The sequence below is a fragment of the Balaenoptera physalus genome (genome assembly GCF_965194825.1).
Source record: "Balaenoptera physalus genome assembly, chromosome: 14".
In the NCBI taxonomy this organism is placed as follows: domain Eukaryota; kingdom Metazoa; phylum Chordata; class Mammalia; order Artiodactyla; family Balaenopteridae; genus Balaenoptera; species Balaenoptera physalus.
In genome coordinates, this window is record NC_138893.1 from 55,152,098 (window position 1) to 55,166,470 (window position 14,373).

General features: G+C 44.0%; 1 protein-coding gene across 50 annotated transcripts in view; it reads left to right on the forward strand.

Annotated features, from left to right (window-relative positions):
* Positions 1–14,373, forward strand: part of SORBS1 (sorbin and SH3 domain containing 1) — a 243,276-nt gene that overhangs the window by 36,254 nt on the left and 192,649 nt on the right. Inside the window, exon 1 of one of the 50 annotated variants that reach the window (XM_082423549.1) lies at positions 605–1,733. The exons of the other annotated variants lie outside the window; for them this stretch is intronic. The gene's annotated coding sequence lies outside the window, so the exon portion shown is untranslated. Of the gene's footprint in view, positions 1–604; positions 1,734–14,373 lie in introns of those variants that run through there. 50 annotated transcript variants of the gene reach the window in all.

Consider the following 14,373-nt stretch of genomic DNA (forward strand, 5'->3'; position numbering starts at 1 on the left):
TTAGCTGCCTACTACCCTTTCCCTAATTTGTAGAATCATAGCTTTAGATCTAATAGATTAGATCTGTCCTCAGTCTTACTGCAGTCTCTTAAGCCTCCCAGCATTTATTGCAAAATGCTGGTGGTGTTTTCATGCCCTGGCACTGCACAAGCATAATGTTTCATTTATTTTTAAATAACTTAAAATGTTTGTTTTAGAAATCAAGGTATATTTTATCATTTAATTGGAAAGGGTTTGCCTAAGTATATTTAGGCATTTAAAGGCTTATTTTAGAAGCTAAAAATGTCTTTAAACTCCGTGTCTGGTAACTTACTTGGTGGTAGGGTCCGCTCAACATTTGTCAGTTTGCTTTTCTTATTTTGCAGGAGATTGGGTGCTGACGTCATACAGTTGATTGGTTAGGTTTGTTATGTCTTTGCTGTCTGCTGTTTGGTGGGGGGTGGCGGGCTGGGGGTGGGGTGGAATCACACATCTCTTTTTTTTTTTTAATAAATTTATTTATTTATTTATTTATTTATTTATTTATTTTTGGCTGTGTTGGGTCTTCGTTTCTGTGCGAGGGCTTTCTCTAGTTGCGGCGAGTGGGCACCACTCTTCATCGCGGTGCGCGGGCCTCTCACTATCGTGGCCTCTCTCGTTGCGGAGCACGGGCTCCAGACGCGCAGGCTCAGTAGTTGTGGCTCACGGGCCTAGTTGCTCCGCGGCATGTGGGATCTTCCCAGACCAGGGCTCGAACCCGTGTCCCCTGCATTAGCAGGCAGATTCTCAACCACTGCACTACCAGGGACCCCCCCCACCACCACATCCCTCTTGAACAGCCTTGGTAAGTAGGGCTGGGAGAGCAAGACCAAGGCTATCAAGGCAGTGTCAGGTGGTGGCAACTTGACACTAGGCTTCCTCTTTAACATCATTTTCCTCTTTATTTTTCCTTCTCTTTTCTTCTCGCTGTATATCCCTTGTTTCTCCCCCTGAAATATTTTGTGTACATTGTTAGAGGTAGTGCATCTAGGCTTGTGGTAAAGAAGAGGGCTGTGCCTTCCTTCACTCCCCCTTCTGCTCCTCCTCATATTTCAGACTTTATTTTGATGAACATTTTAGAAAATGTCCTTGGCCATTTCCCCATGCCTTGCCGCATGTGTGAAAGTCAGTATGGGTATTGCAAAGAGGGTGATGGCTCAGAGGTCAGCAGCCTTTCCCAAAATGGATGTCAACTATTTGTGACTCCTCTTTTGGTGCTGGGGCGGGGGGTGACTGTGCTAACCCTTGGCGGGGACTGGCAGGAGGTGGTGACTTTGGCCAGGGCCAGTGGCAGCACAGACTCACGTGCTGCTGAAGCCTGGCCAGCACCAGGCTCCTTGGTTTCCGCTGTGCCCACTGCTGACTCCGCCTTTCAGCTGTTGTGTTTTGGCTTCTGAGGTGTCATTCATATTGGCCATTTAGTCTGTGCTGTTCCACAGGCTTTTCATCATTGGAATTACACAACTTGAACATTTTTGACCTTGTAAGGCTTTGTAGAAGAGACTGTAAATTCCAGATCACTCTGTACAGCAGGGGCCGACGCTTGGGTGAGATTGTTGCTTGGATGGATGGCCTTGGTCTCTGAAGGCTGTTGTGCAGTTGGTCTTGAGTGTATGTTGAACACATCCCAGAGGGAGCTGGTGCTGCATAGAAGACTGCTGGTGGGCATGAGCCCAAGGAAAGCTTGGGGATACAGACACCTTTCACAGCATACGGTATTTTTTCGATTTCCTGATGTAGGGAGGGAGGTTCGGGTTAATTAAGTGTATGGTAAACAGTCTCCTTTAGCTTGTTGCTTATCCTTGGTTTATTCCAAGCCAGTTTCAGGGGGTCTATTCTGTAAATGCTTGAATTGGCTTTAACCATGATCATTTTGACATCTATGATAAATACTAAATAAACAAGGTCATGCATACCTTATTAGACAATTTTGAGTTTTCACCAACATATTCTTTAGATGATTTAGTCAAAAACTAGAATTATTTAACATTTTGACTTATGTATGCTTTATTTAACAAGTGCATGAAAATGCTTAAGCATTTGCATAAAAAGTTAAATGATTATTTTGTAATCTGTATTTCTTAAAGTTTTAGACATTACTTTCTCATTGTTCCTGAATTTGTTGTCCTCTACATATAATATATAGAAATGTGGATAATGAAAGGAAGATAAAAAGATAAGTCAGTGGCCTAACATTCCTTCCCTCCCCACCTGAAAGCTCAGCGTCTCTGGTTAACCTTCACTTTGGGTGAGGGAGAGCTGAGCTGCAGCGTGACAGGGTCCTGGCAAGGGCCAGGCAGGTGTGATTTCTTGATAGGTTTTTGACTGGCAGGCATTCTTATGTGCTCAGCAGGTCTCCTCTCATAATGGCCATCCAGGCCACTCTTACATTACTGGGGAGGCAGCCTCCCTGGGGCCCGGGGAGGTGAAGTGACTTACCCTGGGTCACATAGTCGTGGAAGAATCCGGAACAGTTGTCTTTCTGCAGTGTGTTTTACCCCATGTTACGTTGGCTCACCGAAGCCTGTACACCCTTCAGTCTGGAGAAACCTATACCCAGTGTGGGGAGAGGTAGCTGAATATGGCTCCCAGCACACATTTTGCAACCTAATTTGGGTTCCAGTTCTAGCTCTGCTACTTATTAACTATGTGATCATGAGTGTGTTCCTGACCTCCCTCAGTCTGTTTCCTCACCTGCAGAGTGGGAACCATACCTACCTTGTTAGGTTTTGAGGATCACCCCGGCTGTTGCAGGATATAGCCACTGAATACATTGCAGCTCGCAGCAGCGTTTTCCATGCCTTCAGAGTTCAAGCTGGGATGAGGCTGGAGTCATCCCTCTTTAACTGGTACTGAGGTAGGGAGAGCTGCAACAAATTCCATACCTGCCTGGATCTTCACTTCATTCAGCACTTGCCCTGTGAACAAACCAAGGCCCTGGGGGATGTGTACCCATTGGAGGAGGATGCCTGTGGGTTTAATAACTTGTGGGTTTTATCATCAGCCTTTATTGGCCAAGTGATAATGGCAGAGGCAGATTGATGTTTTTTTTTCTTTTAATTGGGGCAGAAAGAGTTGTATGCTTCTCCAGGTAACCATGAGTCAAGACCTTGTGACTTATCTGTTCATATGCACAGCCAGCTGCACAGAACCTCCTCTTCCCTTTACCCATCCCTGCTCAGCTGCCCTAGTATGATTCATTCTTCAAATATTTGAGGGCCCACTGTGTTCCAGGCACAGGGCCAAGTACCAGGGAAAGATACTGGGGAGCAGAAACAAACCTGGGCCTTGACTCCATGGAGTTTACGGGGTTGTGGGGAAGACCGACTCTAAGGGTAAAATTCTAATCATTGTAAGGCTATGAAGAACTACTTGGGGCCATGGGAACATATTAGAGAGAGTTGACCCAATCTGGGAGGCCAAGGAAGGTTCCCAAAGAAGTGACCATTGAGCTGAGCTGAAAAAAGGCCAGGGGAATAGGTGGGTGAGATGGGTGACCTGACCTTTGCCACCCCCTGAGGCTGCCACCCTCCCTTTTTCCCTCGATCTTTTTGATCTTTTAGGAGGCAGTTAATCCTGCTGCAGTCAATCCTTATGTAATTTCAAATGTACGCTTTTTTTTTTTTTTTTTTAATTTTGACCACACCACTTGGCTTGCGGGATCTTAGTTCCCCGGCCAGGGATTGAACCCGGGGCCCCCAGCAGTGAAAGTGCCAAGTCCTAACCACTGGACTGCCAGGGAATTCCCAAATGTATGTTATTTTTTTTTTAACTGCATAGTTTTCAGGGCAAAAACATAGTATGGCTGCTACTTTGGGAGTTAATATAATCTGCAAGCATTTGTTGAATGTCTACTGTGTGGCAGGCACTATACATACATTGTCATTTAATCCTCTAAACAACCCTGCCAGGTGAGTCTTACAGATGAAGAAACTGAGGCCCAGAAAGGCCATGTGACTTGGGTTTTGTCTCCTTTTGGTTAATGATAGGAAAGCTGGGATTTAAACCTTCTGGCACTGCCAAAGCTGCCTGTGCTCTCTTCTGCCTCTCCCTCTTGTAGATGGACTTTTGTGGCTTGATCTGAGGATCCAGCCACCATCTCCCATGTTATGTCCATGGGAAAATGTAATCTGAGTTCCAACCTTCCAGTTTACACATGAACTTGGTGCATAGCCCATTTATCAGTTGAGGATTGTTGTCTGTGTCAGGTCAGCATTGAGACTAAGTGGATCTGTCTTGAAGTGGGTTTAAAATTGCTTTTTCAGTTCAAATCCAGAATTAATGGAGGGCAGTCTTAGAAATAGTCATTTGAGGTAAGTAACAATGGGCTGGATAAAAAGGAATGTCAATATCATTCCTGCTGCCAGCAGTGTCCCTGTGGGCCATGGGAAAAAAGAAATTGGTATGGGCTGGTAACTCTTTTATTCCAACTTTATTTAATTAATTTATTTATTTACCTTTGGCTGCATTGGGTCTTCGTTGCTGTGTGCGGGTTTTTTCTAGTTGTGGCGAGTGGGAGTTACCCTTCGTTGCGGTGCACGGGCTTCTCATTGTGGTGGCTTCTCGTTGCGGAGCACGGGCTCTAGGCACGTGGGCTCAGTAGTTATAGCTCGCTAGAGCCTCAGGCTCAGTAGTTGTGGTGCACGGGCTTGCTCCGTGGCATGTGGGATCTTCCTGGACCGGGGATCGAAGCCGTGTCCCCTGCATTGGCAGGCGGATTCTTAACCACTGTGTCACCAGGGAAGTCCTGGGCTGGTAACTCTTAATTATTTAGAGTTAAGTCTTGGTGACTTTCCAGTGGCTTGTCAGTGATGGCTCTGGGTGAGGGTAACCTCTGTTGGTCACTCCATCTCTCTGAACCTCAGTCTCTCTACCTATAAGATGGGACAATAATTCTGCTTCATCTACCTCAGCATTGCTATGAGATTCAAACGAATTATAGGACCTTAGGATTAGAAGCGGGTATCCCTAAGATATTATATTTGAAAGTGTTTTGTAGGCCTAGGTAAATACATGCCACTCTTGTTGACTTACCATTATGGTTCATATTAACAGTGTAAAACACTGGTTCTCAAACTTTAGCTGTTTATTAAAATTACCTTCAGATCTCATTAAGCTACAGATTGGGCTCCTCCACCAGAATTTCTGATTCAGTAGCTCTAGAGTGGGACCAGAGGATTTGTATTTCTAATACGTTCCCACATAATGCTGATGCTGCCGGCCTGGTGACCGCACTTTGAGAACCACTAGCTCATACCACTCAGATCTGGAGCTGCTTGCCTCTGCCACTCCCTCAGGCCTAGGGAGAGACAGGTGAAACCCACTGACCCTTGGGGGATGGTGAGTGTAGATGTCAGTTCCAGACCATGTCAGACAGAGTAAGCCAGACAGAGTAAGTGGGCATTGGCCAAGTGGCTTTGATATCTGGAGTTGGGTGGAAGCACTTCACTGTTTCCTTGGAATCCCTTAGGACTTGGTAGTCAACACTTCTCAGGGCTGTGGTGCCAGGGGCAGAAGGAACCTATTGCAGGGGGCTTTGGGCCAAACTTGGACAGTCCCATCCACATTGGTGAACTCCTCCATTCTTTTTTTTTAAATTTTTTATTTACTAATTTTTTTGGCCGCTCTGTGCAGCTTGAGGGATCTTAGTTCCCCAACCAGGGATCAAACCCAGGCCCCGGCAGTGAAAGTGCTGAGTCCTAACCACTGGATCTCCAGGGAATTCCTGAACTCCTCCATTCTTGGGGCTGGCCCAGATCCACTCAAACTCAAGCCCTCTTTGGCTCCTGTAAAGAAATCACCTTTCTTACGATCTTCCAAGGTTGCAGTGGAGGGAGAGTCTCCGTGTTGGGCTGGGTGGCTCACCATCACATTCTCTGTCTCCCCTTAAGAGATTTCCCACTGATTGTTCCAGCCTCTTTCTTCTCTCTCTTCACATGTGTGGTTTCTGCTTAAATCTCTTTCCTCACTGAGGCACCCAACCTTTTCCTAGTTACCCCCATGTCAGAAGAGGACAGGCCGGAACAGGCTCGCAGTAATTCTCACACTTTTGGGGTCATATTGAGTAACGGGTTAAAGACAGAGATTCCCTGGCCATGCCTTCAAAGATTTTGATTTCTCAGGTCTAGAGAGATTCTAGGGGTTCTGATGCCAGAATCTAAAAACCATATGTAGGGAAATAACTAAAGAGATTGTGACTTGCTTTTCAGTCTGCCAACATGTGGTGAGTACCACTTTTACGCTGACCACCCCAGAGCCCCTGCTTGGTCATCTGTCCTCCTTAGAGTCTCCCACCTTCGAATCTGTATTCCAGCCCCGAGAGACACAAAGCCGTGGGGCTGGAAGGGGAGGTGGTTTGCTTAATGGTTGCTTTCTTGGTCGACCAACAGATGACCTGACCTTTGGTTTCTCTGAGAAGAAAACCTCAGGGTATCTGTTTTGCCCTCTAAAAGAGGTCTTTTACCTGGAGTGTATTTCCCAGTGCAAGGTCTGGGTGACCTTTGTAGCCCATATTTGCTCCATTCTCACAACTTTTTGTGACTGAAAATGGTTTTTAAAATTTTTCTTTTGCTTTATATGGCTGTCTGACTAGCTGTCACTGGGCTGATTTTTATCTCAAAACTATATTGTAAGCATCCTCGAAGTTAAGATGTCTACATGGTGCTGGGCATACAGATATCTAATGGTGGGATAGGTAGGTTTACCATGATGTTTCTGGGCTGGGTTGGGCTGGGCTGGCCACTGCTTGATCCTTACACAGATCTCAAAACCATGACAGTAAGGGTCTAAAACTGGCTTGATCTCTACAGTGTCTCTGAGCTGGAAAGTCATTTTTAGTACAGGCCCTTGAGGATTACCGTCATCAAATAGTACTTCCAAAGAAAGAGCCCAAGGCAACTGAAGACCAAGGTTTTCACCAAAAATAGACCAGCATCAGGCAGGGAGCTGGTCAGACAACTCTTCCACTGCATCAGTGGTTGGCAGAGGCTCCTGGCTATGACAGAGTTAGCTGGGCATCCACCATGGCGGCGTATTACTCATAAGGCTAGTTGAGCGTGTATGAGTTTTTGTGTATGAGGGAGAAGAGAAAAAGTCCTTACTTCAAACACCATTCTTCCTGTGTCTCCCAAGGGTATACTTTTGTCCCCTTAAATGTTTGTTTCTTTTTTCCACATAATAGTCAATGTTCAAGATTGTGGAGAGGACAATTCAGGAAACAGCTAAAGAACCCAGTTTTCAAAAGGGTCTGGGCAAACTCTCAGCATTTTGTAAAGGGCCCTTTCTAGTCTGGATCCCTTCTGTGGTGTCATGCCAGATCCCTCCGGCAAGATTGCCGGGTGCTTGGCCCATTCTTTGCTCTCAGTCTAAAGTAACTTCTCGGTTCCTTCTAGTCCTTTTTAATCTGTGGCTTATTGCATTTGGGTTACTCAATTTAAAGCGAGAACATGGAATCGATTCAGTAGAAACACAGACCCAAAGACAGAGCTGTGAGACTCCTTCCTGGAAAGCCTAGCTGGCCCCCAGAGATCTCGCAGCCATGTGCTGCCAGGGTCTTAAGCCCAAGTACCCCACTTCTGAATTTAATATTCTTCTCCATACCCCGACTGCCATTGCAGAGATCCTGGTTTCCCTCTGCTCCTCCACTTGGCCAAACTGAAATGTGGCCAGTAGAGAAAGAAGGGTTTCCAGGGCTGAGGCCGATGGAACCATTTAAGTTCGAGGAGACCAATGAGGAAAGGGGTGGTGTTCAGATTGCATTTTCAAATGGGCTGGGAATAACACTGGCTGTGAAAACATTATCAAAAATCTGCAAAATCAACATTCTTTCTTCCTGGTAAACATGAAAGCTCGGCAGCTGCACCTGCCGCTCACGTGTTGGGCCAACTGCTGTTCAGGACATCACGCCTCCCTTGGCAGTGCATGGGAGCTGACTGGAGCCAGGGTTGGCATTCCAGCTCTTGCTGTGTGGATCAGGGCGTTTCAGGGCTCTCAAAAGCTGGACCAGTCAGGTTGTCGCTGGACTTAAGCTGGGGCATATATCCATCCATCCCGGGTTACATGGACCCTTTGATATGGCTGTCCGTCGCTAGTCAGGTTTTGCCGAGTCAAGACCCAATGCAGGCAGAAGAACTGATCTTAGTCAAAGGTGATTTGTGGGTGACTTCTTTTCCACCAGCATCCTCACCCTCTTAGTCACCTCATAACCTCTGTTATACAAGAGAATTTTGTTTATTTCAGAGAATCGGCCCACACACAGGTTTGAAGCCAGTCCAAAAGGAACATTTGCCACTGTAAAAAAAACTTATCTTGCTGCTCTTTGAGAGCTGAACCACCCGTTTTAGTCGCCCCTCCACGCCCCCTCCCCCAGTTTCCTACATCATTTGCAGAAAACTTACTGTATGGGAATTTACTGGTTTATTTCTCAGAACTGGAGCAATTGCCTGACTTTCTTCAGGAAACACTTGGGGAAAGCAGAACTCCCTCATTTACGCTCTTTTCTTTCTTTAAAAATTTTTTCATGTATCTTCATAGGGAAATGGCTTGGTACTGTTACCAAGAAGAATGCACCAGTGATTAAGAACCAGTATGAGTTGTGCAAGCCTGTCAAACGGAATATACTTGTTTCTTGACATGAACTCGGAAGTGCAGTAGATACTGTATCTATTGGGTACATGACCCATGCGTGATCTCAGGGAAGCATCTGAGGGGAAGGATCCCATTAGGAGCCTAAAGCTAAAACAGGAAGTGAGGGCTGGGTGATAAGGCCTCAAGTGGATTCACTGCTGGCTGGATTACCAGCTCAGATTTGTATTTTCTGTGTGGGAAGCCTCTGTGGCAGACCCAGGATTGTGTCTAGGCCTGTCCTGGTCAATATTTTTTTATCGGACACTTGGAGCTGTGGAAGTCAGCCATGGGAAGTATGCAGATCTCTGAGGGCTGGAAGAGAGAACCTATATTTCAAAGAGTGATCGGGACCCAGAAAGTTCTTTTAAGATGTATCGAACATCTGGGTTACAAAAGTCCTATAGGTATAGGATGGGGGTAACCTGATTTTAGAAGAAGCTCTTGCAGGGGAAAAAAGACTGAAGACATTTTGGATGATCAGAAAAAGAGGCAGGTCCTTCTCAGAGGGATGGAAGAGTAGGTGGTGGTTTAGCTGGATGCCCTGATAGTTGTAGGTTTGCCTTCTGGATCTATTGATGCCCCCACTGGGAGCGGTGCTGGGCTGGGGGCATGACCCTTCCTCCTGCAGGTCTCCAGGGGAAGTGTGAGTTGGCTTTGACTTCAGTCCTCCTCCCTGGCCTCTCTGGGAAACCACCCCCTTGCCCACATGAGGCCTGTTCTACGTCTATACTGGCTTTTCCAGGCAGGGGTCAGAGCTCTTATTTCTGAGGGTTTCCTAGTCAGGCCATGGGCCCTGGGGCTACAGCTGCCTTGTTTTTAAAAAAAAAAAAAAAAAAAAGGTACGGGGACCTTAGAAAATGAATGAATGGAATGCTTTGTGTTCCTATTTTAAACTTAAAGACAATTTTGTTGTGCAAATGCAAAAAGTAATAAGAATATGATTTCAGTTTCATATTCCATCAGTTTGAGGGTGTCAGGGGAAAAGTATAGGTGTGAGAGGATGAAATAGGAAAGTGGGGTGGAGTGGGGAGGAGAGGTAGTGACAGGTGGGTGGGGAGAGAGAAGCGAAGACATGCATGGGAAGAAACAAGGCACGCAGGGAGAGAGTCAGAAAACATAATTTGAGGTGAAACCAATTTCCAGTAAGGCTTCCACCCCACTGCTGCAATTTCATGTCTAAGAATACTGAAAATCACAATACCCTATCCAAAAAGTATTTTTTTCTTTGTAAAATGCACCATGTAGTCAAAATATGACAACCTGGCATGCCTATCCTAATATATAGAAAATCTTGATATTGACTGATGATATACGAAGAAAAGGCCCAAGTTATTTAATACGTTAATAAATAAAATATTCCTTCTCCAAAATAAAACAGAAAACTTAGTCATTGGATGACTCCAAAGAGTTAAAAAAAATTCTTCTTATTGATACATGTATGTATACACATACACATATATAAAAAGAAACTACCTCCAAATCATCCAGTGATTCTCTCTGGATGATGATTTTATAACTATTTTATTTGTTTTAAGTTGGGAAATAAAATACATACATCCAAGGTATCCTAGCCCTGCTCCCTCTTTTCTTCTTTTTACAATTTGTAGTTTTGTGTTTTTTTTAACATCTTTATTGGAGTATAATTGCTTTACAATGGTGTGTTAGTTTCTGCTGTATAACAAAGTGAATCAACTATACGTAAACATATGTCCGCATATCTCCTCCCTCTTGCGTCTCCCTCCCACCCTCCCTATCCCACCCCTCTAGGTGGACACAGGCACCGAGCTGATCTGCCTGTGCTATGCGGCTGCTTCCCACTAGCTATCTATTTTACATTTGGTAATGTACATATGTCCATGCCACTCCCTCACTTCGTCCCAGCTTACCCTTCCCCCTCTCTGTGTCCTCAAGTCCATTCTCTACGTCTGCATCTTTATTCCTGTCCTGCCCCTAGGTTCTTCAGAACCTTTTTTTTTTTTTTTTTTTTAAGATTCCATATATATGTGTTAGCATACGGTATTTGTTTTTCTCTTTCTGACTTACTTCACTCTGTATGACAGTCTCTAGGTCCATCCACCTCACTACAAATACCTCAGTTTCGTTTCTTTTTATGGCTGAGTAATATTCCATTGTATATATGTGCCACATCTTCTTTATCCATTCATCTGTCGATGGACACTTAGGTTGCTTCCATGTCCTGGCTATTGTAAGTAGAGCTGCAGTGAACATTGTGGTACATGACTCTTTTTGAATGATGGTTTTCTCAGGGTATATGCCCAGTAGTGGGATTGCTGGGTCATATGGTAGTTCTATTTTTAGTTTTTTAAGGAACCTCCATACTGTCCTACATAGTGGCTGTATCAATTTACATTCCCACCAACAGTGCAAGAGGGTTCCCTTTTCTCCACACCCTCTCCAGCACTTATTGTTTATAGATTTTTTTGATGATGCCCATTTTGACTGGTGTGAGGTGATACCTCACTGTAGTTTTGATTTCATTTCTCTAATGATTAATGATGTTGAGCATGCTTTCATGTGTTTGTTGGCAATCTGTATATCTTCTTTGGGGAAATATCTATTTAGATCTTCTGCCCATTTTTGGATTGGGTGGTTTGCTTTTTTGATATTGGGCTGCATGAGCTGCCTGTATATTTTGGAGATTAATCCTTTGTGACTTGATTCGTTTGCAAATACTTTCTACATTTCTGAGAGTTGTCTTTTCGTCTTGTTTATGGTTTCCTTTGCTGTGCAAAAGCTTTGAAGTTTCATTAGGTCCCATTTGTTTATTTTTGTTTTTATTTCCATTTCTCTAGGAGGTGGGTCAAAAAGGATCTTGCTGTGATTTATGTCATAGAGTGTTCTGCCTATGTTTTCCTTCCTCTAAGAGTTTTATAGTGTCTGGCCTTACATTTAGGTCTTTGATCCACTTTGAGTTTATTTTTGTGTATGGTGTTAGGGAGTGTTCTTTTTTTTTTTTTAATAATTAATTATTTTATTTATTTATTTTTGGATGTGTTGGGTCTTCGTTTCTGTGTGAGGGCTTTCTCCAGTTGCGGCAAGTGGGAGCCACTCTTGATCGCGGTGCGCGGGCCTCTCGCTATCGCAGCCTCTCTTGTTGCGGAGCACAGGCTCCAGACGCGCAGGCTCAGTAGTTGTGGCTCACGGGCCTAGTTGCTCCGCGGCATGTGAGATCTTCCCAGACCAGGGCTCGAACCCTTGTCTCCTGCATTGGCAGGCGGATTCTCAACAACTGCACCACCAGGGGAGCCCAGGGAGTGTTCTAATTTCATTCTTTTACATGTAGCTGTCCAGTTTTCCCAGCACCACTTATTGAAGAGGCTGTCTTTTCTCCATTGTATATTCTTGCCTCCTTTATCAAAAATAAGGTGACCCTATGTGTGTGGGTTTATCTCTGGGCTTTCTATCCTGTTCCATTGATCTATATTTCTGTTTTTGTGCCAGTACCATACTGTCTTGATTACTGTAGCTTTGTAGTATAGTCTGCAGTCAGGGAGCCTGATTCCTCCAGCTCCATTTTTCGTTCTCAAGATTGCTTTGGCTGTTTGTGGTCTTTTATGTTTCCATACAAATTGTGAAATTTTTTGTTCTAGTTCTGTGAAAAATGCCACTGGTAGTTTGATAGGGATTGCATTGAATCTGTAGATTGCTTTGGGTAGTATAGTCATTTTCACAGTGTTGATTCTTCCAATAATCCAAGAACATGGTGTATCACTCCATCTGTTTATATCATCTTTAATTTCTTTCATCAGTGTCTTATAGTTTTCTGCATACAGGTCTTTTTTCTCCTTAGGTAGGTTTATTCCTAGGTATTTTATTCTTTTTGTTGCAGTGGTAAATGGGAGTGTTTCCTTAATTTCTCTTTCAGGTTTTTCATCATTAGTGTATAGGAATGCAAGAGATTTCTGTGAATTAATTTTATATCCTGCTACTTTACCAAGTTCATTGATTAGCTCTAGTAGTTTTCTGGTAGCATCTTTGGGATTCTCTCTGTATAGTATCATGTCATCTGCATACAGTGACAGTTTTACTTCTTCTTTTCCGATTTGGATTCCTTTTATTTCCTTTTCTTCTCTGATTGCTGTGGCTAAAAATTCCAGAAGTATGTTGAATAATAGTGGTGAGAGTGGGTAAACTTGTCTTGTTCCTGATCTTAGTGGAAATGGTTTCAGGTTTTCACCATTGAGAACAATGTTGGCTGTGGGTTTGTCATATATGGCCTTTATTACGTTGAGATAGGTTCCCTCTATGCCTACTTTCTGGAGAGTTTTTATCATAAATGGGTGTTGAATTTTGTCAAAAGCTTTTTCTGCATCTATTCATATCATATGTTTTTTCTCCTTCAGTTTGTTAATATGGTTTATCACATTGATTGATTTGCGTATATTGAATAATCCTTGCATTCCTGGGATAAACCCCACTTGATCATGGTGTATGATCCTTTTAATGTGTTGTTTGATTCTGTTTGCTAGTATTTTGTTGCGGATTTTTGCATCTGTGTTCATCAGTGATGTTGGTCAGTGGTTTTCTTTTTCTTCTTTTTTTTTGTTTTAATACATCTTAATATAGTTTTTTATTGGCTTTGGGTTTTTCTTTTTTTAACCCCGCATTTGTTTATTTATTTATTTTATTTTGGCTGTCTTGGGTCTTTGTTTCTGTGCAAGGGCTTTCTCTAGTTGTAGCAAGCGGTGGCCACTCTTCATCGCGGTGCGCGGGCCTCTCACTATCGCAGCCTCTCTTGTTGCGGAGCACAGGCTCCAGACGCACAGGCTCAGTAGTTGTGGCTCATGGGCCTAGTTGCTCCATGGCATGTGGGATCTTCCCAGACCAGGGCTCGAACCCGTGTCCCCTGCATTAGCAGGCAGATTCTCAACCACTGTGCCACCAGGGAAGCCCTGGTTTTCTTTTTTTGTGACATCTTTGTCTGGTTTTGGTATCAGGTTGTTGGTGGCCTCGTAGAATGAGTTTGGGAGTGTTCCTCCCTCTGCTATATTTTGGAAGAGTTTGAGAAGGATAGGTGTTAGCTCTTCTCTAAATGGTTGATAGAATTTGCCTGTGAAACCATCTGGTCCTGGGCTTTTGTTTGTTGGAAGATTTTTTTTTTAATTTACTTTTGGCTGTGTTGGGTCTTCATTGCTGTGTGCGGGCTTTCTGTAGTTGCGGTGAGCGGGGGCTACTCTTTGTTGCAGTGCGCAGGCTTCTCATTGTGGTGGCTTCTCTTGTTGTGGCTCTAGGTGTGCAGGCTTCAGTAGTTGTGGCTTATGGGCTCTAGAGCGCAGGCTCAGTAGTTGTGGCACACGGGCTTAGTTGCTCTGCAGAATGTGGAATCTTCCCGGACCAGGGCTGGAACCTGTGTCTCCTGCATTGGCAGGTGGATTCTTAACCACTGCACTGCCAGGGAAGTCCAGCTTTTAGTTTTACTAATCTTAGCTATTATTTCCTTCTTTTTCATTTATTTCTAATCTGATCTTTATGATTTCTTTCCTTCTGCTAACTTTGGGATTTTTTTTTTTCTTTCTCTAATTGCTTTAGGTGTAAGGTAAGGTTGTTTATCTGAGATGTTTCTTGTTCCATGAGGTAGGATTATATTGCTATAAACTTCCCTCTTAGAACTGCTTCTGCTGCATCCCATAAGTTTTGGGTCATTGTATTTTCATTGTTGTTTGTTTCTAGGTATTTTTTGATTTCCTCTTTGATTTCTTCAGTGGTCTC